Here is a 21,793-nt window from a genome sequence, read left to right on the forward strand (position 1 = left end):
GGGGTGTTTGATAAGTGCTTTTGTATTAGTAATACGAAGTATTCTTTTCTTATATTGAGCATTACTTTTCTCATATTTTACCACTTATTCTTCTGTATATGTGTTCTTTTGTGCATTTAGGTTTGTTTAGATAATTGTGGAAGAAAGGAACAAAAATTAGATCATGGATATAATTTTTGATGATGTTCTCGGATTGAATAAAAGTGAAAACACAAGTTGTTCTGAAAGACATTGTGTTCAAGATAATATACAAATTGGAGGGGCACAAAGGCAGTCACACTCATGTGTTCCGACTTATGCAATACTAACAAGATCTTCGTCAATGTGATTTCATTGAAGACCCAACATGATCTACTGCATTGATGTCTGCCCATTCATGTGGCCTTAATGAAAAGTGTGGATTCGGGAGTATTTTGGTGAAATACTATAGCAGTTACTGTAGGAAATCATTGTAGCAAAACACTGTAGTAGTTACTGTTCACAGCTCGTAGAAAGTCAACTTCGGGAAATTCACACGGCGTGTGAATATTCCACACACCCGTGTGGATGCCCGATTCCAGAACTTATAAAAGCCGCAATTTCAAACATTTTGGGGGATTCCTTTCCTATTCCCTTCCTAACTTTTCCCCATCTTTGGAGGCGCTCGCGACTAGCGTTTGGAGAGGCTTTGGCTAGTCATTGGAGTGGTTCTACGGCCTTCGACATCGAGTTCCTTCAGAAGATAGTTATTAGGGGAGCTTTCGTAGACTTCGATTCGGTGAGGTGTGCCCTAGACTTGACGAGGGAACCCTTGGAGAAGACGAGGCAACTCCACAAGGCCATCGATATGGATTACAAGAGGCTTTTATCTATGGATATCATGCTTTTTACTTTCGATTTCATTGTTGATTGTATCTTGCTCCATGTAGAGCTAAACTCATAATGGGTGCTTGGACTTGTAAACCTTAGGATGATTCTATTTCATTGACCTTTTATTATGTTACTTTAATTGATGTTTTAATTGAGTTCCAACGTTGAATTCTTGTTGCATTGATTTTCCCTTAGAGTAACACTAGGGTTGAGAATCTATTATGGTAATCTTTGTGGATGAGTGGCACACCATAAGGGTTAGACAAAGCTAGGTTTGAGAGGGTCGATAGGGTGAGTCGAGAGGTAGCGGAACTTCCCTTTCCCTTCCAATGTGATTTATCCTACCTCCACGTTCCAAGAGTTATTTTCGGTCACAATAGAGTGAAGTGCTAAGAGACGAACTCCACTGGGGCTTAGATGCACGAGCAACTGAGTGAAGTGTTGAAGTAATACTTAGTGCTGGGGCTTAATTGCGACTAGGGTCTTTCGCCATGACCAAAAGGTTAGATCTATATTATGGTATAGGGTTTATCACTTGTAGTCCCCATATCTTCATGCAACCCCACAAAGTGTGAGGCGTCAAGAGTATCCCTTTCCGCCGGGGCATAGTTTGGTGGTTAGTCATGGTTGACGTTAGGTTTGGGACCATGTGTTTTAGGAATTCCATGACTCATTAAACATCAGTTATTAGACATAGTGATTAGTATTACACTTGAAACAATAGTCTTAGGGTGAGCAATGTTTGGTTACCCTATTTTCTATCGATTGCCTCTCCTTATATCCCTATTGCGTTTTCCTTTCTTCTATTTACTTTTTTTACATTGATATTGTTCACACCACTCTTGAATCATCATCACTATAGTTAAATAGTAATTCTCGTGTTTCTGAGCAATATTCCCTGTGGATACGACTACCCACTCACAAGGGTACTTTATTACTTCGGCAACCCGTGTACTTGTGGTACGCACTCGCAAAGGGTGTGTCATCAAGCAATCAGATGGGGCATGTCCTCACCCACTCCCATTGCAACTCATTAGTGCCGCCACTCTATTTGAATCAACCTAATGCGCCAATGATGTGACTGCATCGATCTCATGAAGTGCGGTTACCATCTTTCTGTCTCATGTGTTCCACTAATAGCTGTTCATAGGCATTTCTTTAATGAGATGTCAGGCTTTTCCAGGGGTCTTACTTCCTATGGTACCTCCTACTGCAGCATCAAGTAACTACTTTGTGCTTGGGTTCAAACCATTGTAGGAAGTTTGAATGATCATCCACTCGGGGAACCCATGTTGAGGACATTTCCGCCGGAGATCCTTGAACCTTTCCCATGTCTAAAAATGAGACTCTAATTCTGTTTGCACAAAAGAAGATATCTCATCCCTTGGATTTAAAGATTTTTTGAGAGGGAAATATCTGGCAAGAAAAGCTTCTACCATCTTCTCCCATGTAGTGATCGATGCTATAGGTAATAAATATAGCCATTGCTTTGCACTCCCCTTTAAGTAAAATGGGAAGGCCCTGAACTTGATAGCATCATCCTTAACACAATTAATCGCACACTTCCAAGAAGTTCTCAATGTGATTTTCTGGATCCTTATCAAAAAACCATTAAACTGTACTAACTGCGGTAACATCTGGATGAAGCCTCGCTTGAGCTCAAAACTTTGAGCTATAATCGGTGGCCTCACAATGCTAGACTACGTGCTAAGAACTACAGGTCTTGTATAATCTGAGAGTGTCCTTTGCTGCTCATGTTGTTCTGCCAAATTATCAGACCCTTCACCTTCTATCTCAGCTTGATTTGACTGTTCTTGCACATGTTCTTTTCCCTTTCTAGAATTCTTCTTCCAATATCCGGATGGCCTTCAACCAATGTCGAAGGATTTCCTCGGGTCATAACCTGGAGCTGCAACCAAAGAAAAAAAACAAATCAGAACAATGGAAGAATAAGAAAGTGTGAAATAGAACAAGTGATGAATAGCTAAATAGCAAAGTGCAAAATGCTTCCAAAATGCCTATTCCCCGGTAACATACCCCTTGTGTGTGTGTCGCAAGTGCACGGATTGTCAAAGTAATAAAGTACCCCGGTGAGTGGGTAGTCGTATCCACAGGGAATAGTGCTCAGAAACACAAGAATTGCTATCTAACTATGGTGAAAATGATTTAAGAGTGGTGTGAACAATATCAATGCAAATAGAAATATAGAAAAAAAGAAAGAGACACAAGGGAATAGTGCTCAGAAACACAAGAATTGGTATCTAACTATGTCCTGCAAGTGCACGGGTTTGTTAAGCAATAAAATCCCAGGTGAATGGGTATCATATCCAAAGGGAGTAGGGAGTAAAAATACTTAAATTGTTTTTTTACCAAGTGAAGGTGAATAATGATTGTGTTGAGAAGATGTAATGTAAACAAGAATAAAAGGAGCAAAAAAGGAAAGCACAAGTAAGTGAGAGATAAGGCAATTGATATAAATGGGGTACTCGGATATTGATCCGCCTAGGACAATCGTTTCAAGTGCAAAACCGACTATTATTCCTCCCAACTAATGCATTAATGAGTCGTGGAAATCCTTCAATACACGATCCCAAATCTAAGGTCAACCGTGTGAATTTCTACACGCCCGTGTGAATTTCTAGAAGTTGATTTCCTGCGAGCTGTAAATAGTAACTGATATAGTGATTTTGCTACAATGATTTGCTGCACTAATCTGCTACAGTACTTCATTAAAATACTCCCGAATCCACACTTTTCATCAAAGCCACATTGATGGGCACACATCCATAAGGTAGATTCTGTCGTGTCTTCAACTAAACCACATTGACGAAGATCTTTCTAGCATTGCACAAGTCGAAATGCATGAGTGTGACTGCCTTTGTGCCCCTCCAATTTGCGTATTCGCTTGAGTACAATGGAGGTTTGCGTATTCAATCCAAGAACTTCATCATCAAATGCATCCATAATCTACTTTTTGTTCCTTTCTTCCATAATTGTTTCCACAAGCCTAAATTCACAAAAGAACACAAATACACATGCATAAGCGATAAAATCTGAGAAAAGTAATGCTCAATGTAAGAAAAGAATTCTTCTTATTACTTATACACAAGCACTTGTCACCCGGCAATGCCGCCAAAAACTTGACACATCCCTTGCGTGTGTGTACTGCAAGTGCACGGGTTGTCGAATTAATAAAGTACCCTTGTGAGTGAGTAGTCGTATTCACAGGGAGTAGTACTCAGAAGCACAAGTATTGCTATCTAACTATTGTGAAAATAATTGATGAGTTGTGTGAACAATATCAATGAAAATAAAAATAAAGAAAAGAAAAAAAGTGAATAGGAATAAGGAGAGGCAATCGATAGAAAATGGGGCATCCGGACATTGCTCACCCTAGGACTATTGTTTCAAGTGCAAGACTAATCATTATGCCTCCTAACTGATATTTAATGAGTCATGGAAATCGAAAAGGAATACTCGCGAAGCCTCACACTATGCAAGGTTGATTAAAACTCTAGGGACTCCAAGTAATAAACCCTATTCCCTAATATAGGTCTAACCCTTTGTTCTAGTTGAAAGACCCCTAGTCACAATTAAGCAACAACACTAAGGATTACTTCAACACTTCACTCTATTGCTTGCGCAACTAAACCGTAGTGGAGTTTGTCTCTTAGTACTTCACTCTATCATGACCGCAAAGAAATCTTGGAACGTGGAGGTAGGATAAATAACAACGGAAGAGAAAGGGGACGTTCTGCAATCTCTTGACTCACCCTCTTGACCCTCTCCAACCTTGCTTTGTCTAATTCTAATGTAGTGTCACTCATCCACAAGGATTACTAAGATCGATTTCAACCCTAGTGTCACTCTAAGGGAAAATCAATACAACAAGCATTCAAGGATGGAACTCAATTAAAACATAAATTAAAGAAGCATAATCAAGGTCAATGAAACAAAATCATCCTAGAGTTTACAAGTCCAAGCACCCACTAGGGGTTTAGCTCTTCATGGAGCAATACACAATCAACAATGAAATCAATAGTGAAAACGTGCAATCCATAAATAAAACCCCCTTATAGTCCGTATCGATGGTCTTGTGGAGCCGCCACATTTTCTCCAAAGGTTCCCTTGTAAAGCGTAGGGCACATCTCACCGAATCGATGACGACGAAAGCTCCCCCAATAACTCTCCTCCAAAGAAATGCGATGTTGAAGACCGTAGACCCGCTCCAAAAACCTCGGCAAAGCCTCTCCAAACCCTAACCATGAGAGCCTACAAAGATGAGAAAAAGATAGGGAAAAAGTGGGGAAAAGATTCTTCAAAACATCTCGAGTCGCGGTATTTATAGCGGCTGGAATCGAGCATCCACACAGGCGTGTGGAATTTCCACACGATTGTGTGGATTTGCAGACTTTGGTTTTTTCGCGTACTATAAACAGTAAACTGCTACAGTACTTCACCGGAATGCTCCCGAATCCACTCTTTTCATTGAGGCCACATAAATAGCCACACATTCATGCGATAGATCATGTCGCGTCTTTATTGAAACATATTGACGAAGATCTTTATAGCATTGCACAAGTCGGAACACATAAGTGTGACTGCTTTTGTGCCCCTCCACTTTGTGTATTCCGTTGAGCACAATGAAGGTCGGCACACACCCACATATCTTTGAGCATGACTCGTGTCTTCACATTTGTCTAATCTAAGAACTTCATCAACAATTGCCCGAAATCCAAAGAAACATGGTCCCAAACCTAAGGTCAACCATGACTAACTTTTACACTATGCCCTTATGTTGGATTGCATGAAGTTCTAGGGACTCCAAGTGATAAACCCTATTCTCTAATATAGATCTAACCCTTTGGTCCAGGCGAAAGATCCCTAGTCACATGGACTATAATAAAGCTTGCTCCAAAATGCCAAGATCGTATACAGCTGATCTTGGCAGAGAACATTCTTTTTGATACACTAGCAACACCAGAAGATGATACTAATGCTTCAAGTGTCGTACTCATGAGACTTTTGTATTCTTTACTTTTGTTTTCATTTCTAGTTTTCTTTATTTATCCTTTTGGACTTTAGTTATCTTTATATGTTGTTTTGATTATGCGAGTTGTACTTTACTTTGCTTCATTCATAAGAACTCGTGCATCTTTTCTAATTTTTGTTGAGCTTCACTGAAACCCTTGTATCCGTGTAGATGGCCTTGAGAGTGATGTTGATGATGTTGTTGTCATGGACCCGATCATGTGTCATTGTCACATGGTCGTATGAGCTTCACAACTCGATGAACACAACACCCATAAGTTAGACTTCACCAAACGATGAATGAGGAGTTTAGGGGGGGTATTATTTTAATTGCATCCACACGCTAATTGTTCTTCCATTGATTCTATTTTTATTGTGCTTTATATGCATACATTGAGGACTATGTACATCTTAAGTATTGGGGAGGGTTCACCTTATACATGACTTTTACTTGTGTTTTCATGAGCATGCTCTTGTTTCCAATGAAGGTTCACCTTAGGGTTAAGAGTTTAATTCTTAGTTTTTGGAGGTTGTAAACATTAGATTTTATCATGCTCTAATTTTCATCCAATTTTCTTGAATAATTTTTGTCCAATTTCTCTTTATGCACTTTTCTCATTCATTAGACCTATGAAGACTCTAGATCATTATTTTTGGGACGTTAGTGTGCTAGTTTCATTCTAAAAAAAATCAGAAAATAATAAAAAAAAACAATTGTGTGTTATTTGTACATAGGGGGTGGAAAGAGCGACCACCCATGATGTATGTAGCTACTCTCATAAGTCGGATATTTGTTATGCCCTAATGAGAGAAAGAGCTATCTCATGGGATGTGTGAAAACTACCATCCTTGGTAGAAAGCGCTACCACCTCAAAAGGGCGAAAGCCACTCAGGAAGCATCTTGGGAAAGGGCTACCTTAGAGGATTGTGTGAAGCTACTACCTATACTTGGTAGTGGATATAGTGTTGAAATGAGTTGAGTTTTTCACACACAAGCATTCGGACTCTATCACCTTCATTTTTGATTGGATAGTTTGCTTGAGCATTGATTGTTTTATCTAGTGTTTTATTTTCTTCATAACTTTAGAATTTTATTCTTGTACCGTCTTGGTGAACCTAAGGCCAAGCACTTCTTTTTTCTTTCCAAGAGTTTAATGTTTAATTTTGCTTGAGGACAAGCAAAGTCTTAAGTGTGGGGGAGTTTGATAAGTACTTGAGTAGACATATTTTTATATATGTTTTACATACATTGAGCATCATTTTTACAATGGTTTATGTCTGATATTGTATATTTGGTATTCTTTTGTGCAATTAGGTTGTGAATGCCTTGAAGAGTCAAAAGGAAGCAAAGATAGGCTATAAAGACACAATGTTGGGAGCTCTAGTTTAATTCAAAGACCAAAACGTGAGAGGAGTCATGAACGTGGAGATGTGTGCCAACTTCCAAGGAGATTCAAGCCAATTTACTAGTTGGAAAGGAACAAAGGCAGTCACATCTTCATGTTCCTTCTCTTTGTGAAGATTGCAAGACTTTTCTTCATTGACGCATCTTTAAAAAGACACAATCCTGAGCAAAAAGCAAAGAATTAAGAAGCCAAATAATGAAGAAGGCCCCAGGGCATACATTCCCCCATGAGAAGATTACGTACGGATGATGAAGAACAAAAAAACATAAGGTTGGCTTGGTTTTGGTTTGCTAAACTTGGATGTCGACTACCCCGGAACCTCTGTGGTGTAGCCCTAATCTAATACGGGTTCCTCCATCCAAAAGATACCCCTACAATGTCTTTGAGAACATGGAGTCTTGGTTAGGGTAATTCTAATACTTGCTTTCGGCTAAAATTACCATAACCTCACAAGGAGCTGTTAATACCCGGAAACTCCGGTGTATTGGAACAAAGAATCCCCCTTTAATCATCATAAGCCCTAATACAAACTAGCATCCCACCAAACAAGTATCATTCAAAATCAATTCTACCAAATCCATCCTTTGTATAACAAACAAAATAATGATAGATTAAACCAACCAACCACACATTCAATTAAAGCAAATGAACATCATCCATACAAAGTCTCCTCCCAAGGTTCACCAGGAGCCTAGTGGCCTTGGGAGTCTAGTTTGACATAGCAGAAGGAGAAAGCTCAAAATACATGTAAAGTATAGCAAGAATAATCCATGAACTCCCTCAAAATGTCAGCGAGAAGATGGTGATGAGAACTTGTCGGATCCATGCCATCGAGTTCCTTGATACTCTCTTTGACTCTCCCCTTCTTCTCTCCTTCAAATTCTCTCCAAAATGGCCACCTTTGATAAAGAATTCATCTAGGTTTGCTTGGGGGTGGATAGTGATGAAGCTCTCTCCAAAACCCTAAGAAAATGGTATAAATACATCGGGCAGATGTGCCAGCAACTATGTAGGCGAAAACGAGGCCGTACACACTTCATTAGTCTTCAAAATGGCAAAAACCCGAGTCTGTGTGGGCTATGTGAGGGTCGCACACAAGCGCGCACATGCTTCTGGCCATCTTGTGTTGCCTGGTGTGCGGGGTCGCACACCAAGCCGTACAAATCAATAGCTGGGCTGTGCGAGCACTGTGCGGCTTGCACAGTGGCCGCACAGTCAACTGGTTGGGCTGTGCACCCAGTGCACAGTCCGCACAGGGGCTGAACTAGCTTCTCTTGTGTGAGGCTTGTCTGGTTTGCGTCCGTAGCTCGTTTAAGTTTTGTTTCTTCATCATTCATCTCTAAAATGACTCAAATATGGTTCATCCTCGCAAATATGATCCTTTGATATCCTAAAATAAAATAAATACATCAAATGCGCAAAATGACATCGAAATAAAGCAATAGTTGCATGAGAGTGTACAAAGCTTGCAAGTAAAATACAGTATATTTAGGCACGTATCAAATACCCCCCACTTAAGCATTTGCTTGTCCCTAAGCAAATAGACATGAAGAACAAGATAGATTGATAAGTGACTAAATATGCCGCCTCAGGCTAGAAAGTTAGTGCATCATAGCAAAGGTAAAACTCAGAACACTAAGCAAGGACTACTCAAGATGTTTCATGCATTCAACGGCCATATTATGATGTATGTGTGAAACCTCCCTATTTCAAAACCCTAGTGGAGCCCGGCCTTGAAGTGGTAGAGATTTCCCTAGTAAACTCCAAAAAATCTCTCCTCTTTTGTTCAAACAACCACTAGTCATAATACTTTAATTTATTCTATATATATCTTTCTTTTTTGGACTAACATGAACTGCAAATCCACATTACTTGGAGCTTTGCACATTCACATATACACAATCATGCCTTTATAGCTTTTGGCTGGAGGCACACTCTGGGTACTAGCAAGAACCCCAAGTTACTTTGCTAGTAGAGCAGAGAAACACTGTCCCTCTTATTTGTCAAATTTACGACATTCCCCTTTTTTTTATAGTGTTGAGAAAAAAAAAACAAAAAAGAAAGTCCTTGAGAGTCTATTAGAAAAAATGTCTAACAGATCAAGGCACGAAACCACTCAAATGGGTTAGCAACTAAGAGGGTCATGAAATTTACTGCTTTTCCTCACCTAGGTGTCCAAGGTTCTACACAGGGGGTAAGTGCAAAGAATGCCAAGAATGATATGAAATTCTTAAGAGTGCAGGGTCATGAATAGCTTAGTGTCTATCATTGTTCGAAACTATAATACACTTACAATTAAACATGACATCCTTGGTTCAACAATCATGCAAAACATTTTAAATTTTCCCATTTAAGTTCATGAAAATTATAAACACTCATGAAAGCACACTCATCCCTCACTTAGAGTAGTACATTATCCCCAAGGTGGAGCAAAGGTCAGAGGAAGAAGACCAAGATATTGGCCAGGATTTTCGGAGGCATGGACACTGTTGTGTCCTGACCGTATCAAACTTGAAAATATCCTTCTACACAAAATTCTTGCTGGATCATCATTAGGCTGAAAACTTCGGGGGGTATAACACGAGCGTGTCCAAACCATGTCAAGCTTGATTACATAAACTCCTTTAGAATATCTTCTTGTTATCTTCCCGAATTCACTCCAAAATGTATTGAGCCCCCGATTTCTGCACATATAAAAAAATACCCATAATAGCACTGCTTATGTATAAAAGTAAACTTGAGAACAAGCAAAATGATGAATTTAGGGTGTGAAAACATGTATACAAAGTGCATTTATCAAATGCACTTGAATGAATGCATTTGATAAAATAGCCCAACACTTGAATTGTTTCTTTTTCTTGTCTTCAAGCAACCACTAAACACACAATAACAAAGGAGATGAATGCAAATTTTCCTATCTCAGGACAAAGGTGATGAAAGTTTTAAACAGAGGGGGAACACAGGTGTTAGTAAAGACATGAATGCACAAGAACTACTATACTCCCACTTCCAAAACCTAGTGTTTGTGTGTTTAAAAACCTACTCATGTTCCCCACAGTCAATTAGATTTACAAAAGACACTAAATTCTACGGGTAGTAGCTTCATACACCCTAGAGGTGCCTTTTCCCCTAATTGGTCGTCAAATGTACATTAGTGATGCCCGAAATTTGACTACTCAAGACTGGCTTTCACTCATCTAAGGTGATAGCTCTTTCTATCTTCTTTTTCACACAAGAAAACTTTAAAAGATCATTGGTAGGGCATTCCTAACCAGAATCCGACTTTCCAATATATATATATATATATATATTACACAAAATTACATGTTGAACCACAAGTAGGGTAAGGTGACAAGAGTTTTAGGTTAAGGGAGTAGAAGTGAGTCATCATTTCACTACAATGGTTACTAACACACACTTGACCCCTAAGTTTAAACATCACCCATTAACAATCATAGATCATCATGAACAATGCACTCATCACCCACACAAGCATGCAACCCTCCCCCACACTTGAAAATTACATTGTCCTCAATGTAAATAAACCATGCAATGAAATGATGAGAAAAGCAAGGAGAAGGGTGAAGCGACTACCCTGAATTGAGAAATGAATTGTGCCGCTATCAGATGGTGTTCCCCCAAAGCAATCACTAAGAGTGATGGTGCTACTCTCATTTGTTGCTAACTCCAAGCAACCACAAATTCCTTGAGATACAAATTGGAGATAGAGGAAGCAAAAATCAGTAATAACATAGATATGTAAAAACTGGAAAGGTAAACAAACCAAAATGTCAGTACCACAGGGGACGCCCCTGGCGGACTGAACTACAAGACAAATAAAAACAAGTTAAAATAACAACAAATACAAAAAGAAATAAAAGGATCGTTGAATCAGGAGGTGTTATCCGAAGTCTGATCATCAGCTAGTGGAGTGGAAGATGAGTCACAGTGGTTCGATACGTTACAGGCTCTATCCTAGCCACGAAAGACACGAAGGACCAGCCATAGTCAAAGAGGTAGAGGCCGAGACAGGAGCTGAGAAGAGAGGGCAGACAGCCGAGGGAATAACAACATCACTAGAAGGAGGGGGCATATAGAATCACATATACTGCAGGCTATGGAGGGAGATGGGTTTGTAGGCCCCAACAGTCTGCATGTGGTCGATGTCGCCCAAAAGTCTCATCCCTCAAAGAAGTCGGGTGATGAATGGTCCCGCAAAAATGTTGTGTCAGAGGCTTGATGATAGAAAGAATCGGCAACGACAAGACCCAAGTGATAGGGGGTGCGATCTACCATGCTTAGTAGGTACTTAAACTCAGCAGAGGAAATAAAATTTATGCCACGAATCCACCCCGTAATGGAGCCACCGAGCAAGGTATGAACAATCTGCAGGGCAAGTGACTTAAGCATGGTAGAATCGGTAAAGCTTGGTCGAAACAGGATCCCAAAATAGCTTAATCGTTTCCATCGAGTGCACTAACTCTCACCCAATGGTGATGAACAAATAAGGCTACGATATTCTTCCATCATCGTGTACTCTGGTGTATAAAGGCCCATGATTACTGCCATATATATGTAGCTCAACTGGTACTCACGTCCTCGGAGTTAGAACCAAATGGTCATAGGGTCATCCTAAACATCGTAACTAATGCCACGTTCGAAAGAGGCGAGGAACTCAAGCGTGAGATCACGATAAACGGGCTCCTCAATGGTCAACAATTTGTGCCAAGCGCCAACGTTCAACAACAGCTCGACCTTGGCTTGGAGTCTGGCAGTCTACAGTGCATCCCAATCAAGGGAACGTAGCGTGCCAAATGTGTGAGTCGAGAGACGAGTGTAGCGTTCTTGGTGGAGTGGAGAAGAAAATATAGGCCGGAAGATGATTTCGTTAGATGGATTGGCGATGGGCACCCTCGATGATGAACCAACACCTGCAGTCTTCCGCTTCTTTGGTATTGTATGCACAAAATTCATAAAACAAGTCAGTCCATCAAAAGACCAAGGAGGCTGGGCACAATCGTGTCCAGATGAGATGACACGATCGTGTCATACAAAGCAACGCTAGACCGAAAGGATGCCCGAGCCCACAAATGAGAAAGCAACCCTAGCAGGGATGGAACCCCACCATCATCTAGAACATGAGGAGAAGCCTTACTACCGTCGACGAGGAGATGATAAGAGTGCAGGGATTGAGAAAAGAATAGAAAAAAGAGCACATGAATGAAACCGGTGAAGATGTCTCATCCCCATCCCCCGCCTTGCTCCTTATAACGAGAAAGAAAAACTCGAACGACGCGCGGAATGGATAGGAATGGACGTGACATTTGAGGGGATGGGCGATAAAACATGACCGGAGACTTGACCGATCAAAGTAATTAAGGGGAAATGGGGCAAGATTGTGTTAGGAGTATGGTGAATGTGTCACACTTGGACACGATCGTGCCACTGAGTGTGCTGACCCCCCTAAAAATCACTGAAAATGAACAAAAATTCAACTCGGCACTGACACGCTCATGCAAGGAGCACAAAAAGCGTGTCACACCTGGACACGATCGTGTCAGCCTGTGTTTGCCCTGAAAAATTATTAAGACATGTGGCTAGTGAAATTCAGGGGCACAAGCACAAGCGTGTGCAGCTTGTGTCCATTTTGGAATTATACAGCATAGAGACTCTACCTCCCAAAATGCACAAGGTATACGGTCAGACAAAACCACATAGTAGCAAGAAAATCCAAACGAAGGGGTCTCAACAGAGATGAAAGTATGAGAGAAAGCGGATGACAAAATAATGAGAAACAACGATCCAAAAACAAAAGGAAAAATGAAAACAAACTAAAAACTGGAAACCACACAACTTGGGTTGCCTCCTAAGGAGCGCTTGTTTAACGTCACTAGCTTGACATACCTGCCATGTGTTTAAGGAGGTTTTAGAAATGAATATACCGTACCAAACCTAGATAGAATACCCTTATCATGAATAACATAATGCCTTAAACGATGCCCATTAACCTTGAAAGTCCCCTTCTCCGGGTGTGAGATCTCAACGGCACCATGGGGAAACGATTGTGTAACCATATAAGGCCCCGACCAGCAGGATTTAAGTTTTCACAGAAAGAGCTTCAATCTTGAGTTGAATAAAAGAACAGAATCTACTACATGAAATTGCTTATCTTCTCTGATCCGCTGATCATGAATTTATCTGATTTTCTCTTTATATAGCCTTGAGCTCTCATAGGCATTGAGTCAATGTTCATCAAGTTTAGATAGTTGATACTTCCTCTTATTCTGTGCATCGTCCATATTCAAATTAAAGAACTTAGTTGCCCAATATGGCCTATGCTCCAGTTCCACTAGTAGGTGGCATGCTTTTCCATAAACCAGCCGATACGGTGTGTGTCTCGTGGAGGTTTTATATGCCATTCAGTAGGCCCAAAGTGCATCATCTAACTGTTTGGACCAGTCACATCTATTGCAATGTGTAATCTTCTCCAGGATTCTCTTTAATTCACGATTGGTGACTTCAACCTGACCACTTGTTTGAGGGTAGTATGTGGTAGCAATCCAATGATGTACCCCAAATTTCTTCATTACCTTATCGAACTAGGCATTACAGAAATGGGTTCCTCTGTCACTTATGATAGCTCTGGGTGCACTGAATCAGGAAAAATATTTCTTCAAAAATTTCACAACCACCCAAGCATCGTTTGACGGGAGCGCCTGTGCTTCTACCCACTTGGAAACATAATCGACTGCTACCAATATAAAGTGGTTGCCAGTTGAGTTAGGGAAGGGTCCCATAAAATCGATTCCCCAAACATCAAATACCTCACACTGCTGAATAGGAGAGTGCCTCATTTCATCAAATTTAGACAAGTTCCTGCTTTGTTGACATCGATCACAGGTTCTGACGAAATTTTGGGCATCATCAAAAAGAGTTGGCCAAAAAAAATGGCTTCCAAGACCTTTCTAGCCGTGAGACTTGCACTGAAGTGGCCACCTACAGGTCTATCATGCCTCAGAATCTCCCATCCCTCAGCATGTGAAACACAACGTCGCATCACTTGATCAGCACATAACTTGTACAAGAAGGGTCCTCCCATAAATAATATTTAGCATCAGATAATAATTTTTTCTTATGCTGATAAGAAAATTGGAGGGGATGAATCTTCCTTCTAAGTAATTTGCAAGATCAGCATACCATGGGTTATCAGAATCTTGAGTAACATCTGAGTGGATCAAAAGCAGATGTTCATCTGGGAAGACATCTCTAATGCATTTGCGCTAACCATCATTATCCTCAGTATAAGAAAGATGCAAAAGGTGATCCTCCACCACATTCTCAGACCCTTTCTTGTCCCTAATTTCTATGTCAAACTCTTGCAGCAGGAGGATCCATCTGATCAGTCTGGGTTTCGCATTAGTCTTGGTGAGAAGGTATCTGATTGCAGAAAGATCGGTATACATAGTGACTTTAGACAAGACCAGGTATGATCTGAATTTGTTAAAGGCATAGACGATAGCGAGTAATTCCTTCTCTGTGGTGGTATAATTTCCTTGAGCTAATCACAGTGTCTTACTTGCATAATAAACTGGGTGGAATTGTTTACCATATCACTGTCCTAGCATAGCTCCTACTGCCTAGTCACTAGCATCACACATGAGTTCAAACTGGTGATCCCAATCATTAGATTTTACAACTAGGGTATTGAGTAATTTTTCCTTCAGAGTTTGATAGGCAATCAAGCAATCTTGATCAAAATTAAATAGTGTGTCCTTTTCCAAAAGCTTTAGCAAAGGATTTGATATTTTTGAGAAATCCTGAATGAACCTCTGATAAAACCCCACATGACAGAGGAAGATCCTTAGTAGATTTAGGAGAAGGAAGTTTTCCAATAACGTCGAGTTTGGCCTTGTCTACCTCAATCCCTTCGTGAGAGATCTTGTGCCCCAAGACAATTCCTTCTCTCACCATAAAGTGGCATTTCTCCTAGTTCAATACCAAATTTGTCTCCTCACACCTTGTAAGGACAAGCCTCAGGTTCTCCAAACACTCATCAAAAGAGTGCCCATAAACTGAGAAGTCATCCATAAATACTTCCATAAAGTCTTCAATAAATTCATTGAAAATTGACATAATACACCTCTAGAATGTTGCGGGAGCATTGCATAAACCAAACGGCATCCTTCTGTAGACAAAAGTACCAAAAGGATAATTGAATGTAGTTTTCTCTTGATCTTCGGGGGGACAAGAATCTTAAGGAAACCAGACATTCCATCAAGAAAATAATAATATTGGTGTCCAGCCAACCATTCCAACATCTGATCAATAAAAGATAAAGGGAAATGATCCTTGTGGGTGGCGTCATTCAACTTCTGATAATTAATGCAAACACGCCATCCCGTGACTGTATGGGTGGGGATCAACTCATTGTGGTTATTTGTAATTACTATTATCCCACCTTTCTTCAGAACAACTTGAGTAGGGCTCACCCAAGGACTATCCGAAATTGGGTAAATTATTATTGCATCCAAGAGTTTCTTCACCTCCTTTTTTACCACCTCCATCATATTCGGATTCAACCTCTGTTGAGGTTGAATCTTGGACTTGATATTATCTTCCATCAAGATCTTGTGTGTACAGAAAGAAGGGTTAATCCCCTTTATATCCGAAATACTCCAAGCAATGGCCCCCCTGTGCTCTTGTAACATTTCAACCAGTTTATCTTTTTGAGATGCATCAAGTGCAGAAGAGATGATAACAGGTGAAAATGGGTCCCCGTTCAAGAATGCATATTCCAGGTGAGCGGGGGAGTTCCTTAAGCTCCACCCCCACACTTGGTTTCTCTACTTGTTCAATGACTGTGCCATCTGATTCAATCCCTAATGAGGCTGTACTAATAGCAAACACATTCTAGTTGCAAGAATTTGTCAAAGAGCTATTTCCCCAACTAGCCTTGCCATCCGTGAACTCTACAAACAGTGGGTAGACTTCATATCGACTGGTGCGGGCAAATGCAAAACAACATCCCTCGCACTACTGATCTTGGCATGAACGAATTTGCCCCATTGTGCTGTCTGCTCACAAAAATTTGAAACCATTTTAGACAACTTATGGCGCGCACTAGAAGGATTATGGTAGTCAACTATATCACTAACATTTTGATATTCTCTAAGGGCATTTAAAAGATCCTCCATCCCGGATGACTGTAGAAATCAAAATATATAAAAAAAGATTAGTCTGAGCGGGAGAAAATTTAAAGCGCAAACCGGGAGAAAATTTAAAGCGCAAACCAACTAGAAGGGTTATAACTGTTACTACAAAATTGGAATGGTGAGAAAGATAAATACAAAAGTGGACACAATAAACAAACTAGAACACCAGATTATAAGCTTTCTTAATAGTTGCTAGTCCTCGGAAACAACGCCAAAAACTTGATGTGTTCTCCACAAGTGCACGGGTCGCACACAAGGAATATAGTGGTACCCCGTGAGGGGTACTCTATCCTCAAGGACTGGACTAAAAATACTCACTTAACACTGATCTCTAGTGATAAATGAATAGGTGATGAGATTAAGATAAATGAAAGAACAATTAAAAGATAAAAGGAAAAAAAGAATAGATGGGGATAAAAGGCAATTGGATTAAGTGTCAACAGAAGAGAACAATGCCCAGGATGTTCCCTCTGTACTCAGTAATGCTCACTCACTTTCAATGTTTACCAGGTACATTCTTGGGTTCTAGTGTGTGCTCAAAAGCAATGAAGCATCTATGATTCTCAAATACACCAAGTTTTACTTAGGTAACTATGGTTTCATGCACATCAAGTTTTGCAATCACACAATGCAATCACAACTATGGCAATCCACACACCAAGTTTTACCTAAGTAACTGTGCAAATCAAGCACATGAAGTTATGAAAACACAAGATTAAACACAAGAACCAAAAGAACTCCGTAAATCATGAAGAGTAAAATTGTTTAAGTATACAAAATACAAAGTTCCCACCCGGGGCACCATAGGCGGTTAGCCCCTCATGGGTCAGTACAACATGGAGGAGATAAGACTAGATCTAAAGAAAGAAGACATGACTCCCTTCTCCTTGAGATTTGCCTCCAATGTCAAGCTCCGTGTGCTAACACCACATCTCCTGTGCCTCCAACTTGCTCCTTTATGCCTTAGAAGGTGTGGATAAGCTTGATCTTCACTCTCATCGAAGTCCTCCAGGTGGAGAAGAAGATCCCCAAATAAAGATGAAGAGGAAACCCTAAAAACTAGAGTTATAAAGAGGGATTTCTGGCTCGACACAGTCTGCGCATGATCGCGTCCAGACCATGTAATGTCAGGATTAAGTTGAGTAAAAAGGAGTGTCTCTGCCTGGAAAGTTGCGTGAAAGGGACACAATCGTGTCCAGACCATGCAATGCTTTGACACGATCATGTCAGGGGCACCCAGCGCGTGTCAACAATTCTTCACTAAAATCACCCTTGGCATGGAATATTCAGAGGCATGGACACGGTCATGTCCTGACCGTGTCAAACTTGAAAATATCCTTCTACACAGAATTCTTGCTGGATCAACATTAGGCTGAGAACTTCGGAGGGTATGACACGAGCGTGTTTAGACCTTGTCAAGCTTGACTAAAAATAGGTCGTTTGCCCTATTCTTTGGAGACTTTTTGCGAGAACTTAGAGGGTAAAGTGGCTAGGGTTTTAGAGGAGGTCTTAAGCGATATTTGGGTCCGTTCTTCACCAACTTTGATCGATCTTCTCACTGTCATAGCATCGAGGAGCTTTCGGCAACCTAGCTTCGAAGGAGGATTCTTCAAGATGTTTAGCGACCCATCAAGACCATCATCATGAATTCAAGGGTGTTTTCTCTATGGTTTTTATTGCTATTCATTGTATTAATCATTGTTTTATAACTTGCCCCATGGAGGGCTAAACCTTAGTATGTATTTGCTTTAAGTTTGTATTAAATTCGAGTTGATTTGAGTTTTAATCTTCTGTTCCCATTGCTTGAATGTTTTATTGATCCTTGTGGTTGATTCTCCATGCATGATTTGTTACTTTGATGAGTGAGGTCTTCATTAGAGTTAAAACTCCAAGGTTAAAGAGGGTTGAGAGGGTGAGCCAGGAGATAGTAGAGTGCCCCCTTTTCCCCTCCGATGAGTGTTTCCTATCTCCGTATTCCCTAGACTCTATGCAACCATATTTGGTGTGAGGCATGAGATTGAGAGATTTCTCCGGCGGCACCTTGTAGGGGATTAGGGATCCTTCGGCGGGAAAATGTGTTGGATCCATCTTTAGGGATCAGTTTCACTCTTAGGTATCCCTAGAGCTTGTTGTTGTCATATGGGGTGTGAGGTGTTGAGATTGAGAGATTTCTCCACCAGGACCTTGTAGGGGACTAGTACCAATGGCTTGGAGGCAAGGGCCGATTGTTCTTGGATTATCTCAACTTATTAGAGTCCGTTTAGAAGCATTTAGCGAATCTTGAGCTTCATTTTAGATCCTAGTGGAGCATCGCTCAAGTACCACATCTTTATTGATTGAGATCTCATTTACTTTCTAACTTGCCCGTTTGCATGCCTATTAATATTCTTGCAATTAGTTCATCTCATCACATCTATTGATTTTGACTAGATAACTAAAATTGATTACTACTAATACTACTAATACTTCACAGGGGTAATTATTGCTTCGACACCCGTGTACTTGCGGTTCACATGCAATTCAGATACGTCTTAAAGGGCATTTAGCGATAAACAAAGGTCCATAAGGATAGTTGAAAGTTGTCTTCTCTTGGTCTTCTGGAGCTATGGGAATTTGGAAGTATCCAGAAAAACTGTCTAATAAATAATAGTACTCATGTCCAGCCAGTCTTTCAAGCATCTGATCAATGAATATTAGAGGGAAATGATCTTCACGAGTAGCATCATGAGCTTCTTGTAGTCAATGCAAACTCACCAACCTGTGACCTTTCTAATAGGGATAAGCTCATTCTTTTCATTGGTTACTACTGTCATGCCTCATTTTTTTTGGAACCACCTGGGTTGGACTAACCCACACACTGTAAATGATTGGGTATATTATGCCAGCATCTAGCAATTTGATGACTTTGGCCTTTACAACCTCTTTCATATTTGGATTTAACCTTCTTTGAGGTAGGCTGAGGGTTTGTGGTCATCTTCCATTAAGATCTTGTAAGTGTAGAATGATGGATTTATTCCTTTGATGTCTGAGATTTTCCATGCTATAGCCCTTTTGTGCTTCACCAATACTTTTAAAATTTCACTCTTCTGTTCTGCAGAAAGGTCAGAAGATATGATTATAGGTAGCCTTGAATTCATCTCCAGAAATGCATGTTCAAGGTGTGAGGGTAATTCTTTCAACTCTAATTCTGGTGGCTCTTTGATGGATGGCTTCAATTTGTTCATATTGTTATGGTGTATTCTTTTCAAATTCTTCCACTTCATCGATAGAGCTCTTGGGTTAAGATTCCCTTTGAATTTCATAAATAAATTCCTCAGATTCTAAAGGATTCCCGCTCAAACCAACTTGGTTAAGTTGTTCGTCATGGGTCTCAATTTGTGACAAATCGATGTCATTGACTTCTTTCATGAACGGAGAGAAAATTTCATTGTTACTGAGTTTTCTTTTTTTTCTGATCCACATTGCTTAACTCAAAGATTTCTTCATGATAAAAATACTACTTTTCCTATCAGTCTAAATAATGAGGAGCAGATTCTTCTGGGTAGTATTCCATTAATAAAATGATTTACAACAAAGTACCTGGCAAGAATTATGAAGATAAATCAACTAATATGCACAGTGCAAAAAGAATAAAAATTATAGAGAATAGATATTCACAAACAAAAATAACATGACTCAATCATTAAGCCAAAAGTTTTCCTAGTATTATCGGATGTTCCCCAGTAACGGCACCAAAAACTTGATGAGCTAGTGCACGACACGCTAAAAACCGAGCACGCGCCTCCCTTGCCACAAGTGCATAGGTCGTCTAGTAATAACCTCTCACGTAGGCACGAGAGAGTCGTATTCCCAAGGTTCCTCCATTTGGAAGATACCCCTATAATGTCTTTGGGAATAGGGAGTCTTGGTTAGGGTAATTCTAATGCTCGCTTTTGCCTAAAATTACCTTAACCTCATCGGCAGCTACCAACACCCGGAACCTCCGGTGTATTGGTACAATGAATCCCCCTTTAATCATCACAAGACCTAATACAAGCTAGCATCCTGCCAAACAAGTATCAATCAAAATTAATTCTACGGAATCCATCCTTTATAGACGACCAAGATAATGATAGATTAAAACCAACAACACAAGCCACACATCAATTAAAGCACTTCAATAAGAAATCAACACCAAAATGGCGTTTTAGCCCCAGTACTATAGCGGAATTGTAGCAGCCTGGAGCACGAAGATTTGAAGAAAAAGCTAAGTTTGGAATACCTCACGAGCAACCTCAAGGCCATAAAGATGACCGCATACTGTATACTGTATACGACCGTGAATAAAAAACTATGTACTATAGTAGGTTTACTGTAATTATTACTGTAGCAGTTTACTATAGCAGTCACCATAGCAACTTACTTGAAATTCTTCTGAGGATCCTCACGGCCCGTATACTGACCATGAACCAGCCTGCAAGCCATCCCGAGATCATCTTTAAAAGGGGACTTTAGGGCATCTTTAAGGAAAAAAGGAAGATTCTTGAAGCTCATCATCACCACCTTAGATTCTAAGAAGAAGAAGGTTTTAGAGGGCAAATCCGAGGGGGAGATCAATGAGGAGAGTGTGCTTTGGCGAGATACTCCTAGGGAATACTTGAAAGAGGTTGAAGATGACGAAGAAGCTTCTCCACGGGGTTCTCAAGCATCATTCAGCTTCTCATTCTTGAGGGAGTTGATGTTATTGTTTTTGGTTGTTTTTAAGGATTCTACTTTATTTATATTATTAGTATGCGCAACTAAACCACAAGGACACTGGATGTAGTTGAACCTTGGGGGTGAACTTGTATAGATTGGATGCTTTAGCTTGCTTTATTGCATTTGGTTTGTTTGTGATCCATGCTTGGTGCACTTTAATGCTTTAATATGCATGAGAAATGACAACACCCTTTTGCATGTGTACCGCAAGTGCACGGGTTTGTCAAAATAATAATACTCTGCTGAGTGGGTAGTCGTATCCATAGGGAATAGTGATAAAAAACACAAGGATTACTATTTAACTAAAGTGAAGATGGATCGATAGTGGTGTGAACAATATCAATGGAAATATAAATAAGAAAAGAAGAAGGAGGCGTAAGTAAAAGATAGGAGAGGCAATCGATAGAAAGTGGGGCACCCGGACATTGCTCCCCTAGGACTATTGGTTCAAGTTCAAAACCAATTATTATGTCTCCTAACTGATGCTTAATGAGTCGTGAAAATCTTAAAACACACAGTCCCAAACCTAATGTCAACCGTGACTAACCCTACACTATG

General features: G+C 40.2%; 1 non-coding gene across 1 annotated transcript; it reads left to right on the forward strand.

Moving 5' to 3' along the window:
• Positions 1-2,133: 2,133 nt before the first annotated feature.
• LOC120268015 lies at positions 2,134-2,240 on the forward strand. Its single transcript, XR_005538686.1, has one exon. It is a non-coding gene; the product is annotated as a small nucleolar RNA R71 (small nucleolar RNA).
• The last annotated feature ends 19,553 nt before the right edge of the window (positions 2,241-21,793 follow it).

Source organism: Dioscorea cayenensis, chromosome 8, assembly GCF_009730915.1.
Source record: "Dioscorea cayenensis subsp. rotundata cultivar TDr96_F1 chromosome 8, TDr96_F1_v2_PseudoChromosome.rev07_lg8_w22 25.fasta, whole genome shotgun sequence".
NCBI classification, from domain to species: Eukaryota; Viridiplantae; Streptophyta; class Magnoliopsida; order Dioscoreales; family Dioscoreaceae; genus Dioscorea; species Dioscorea cayenensis.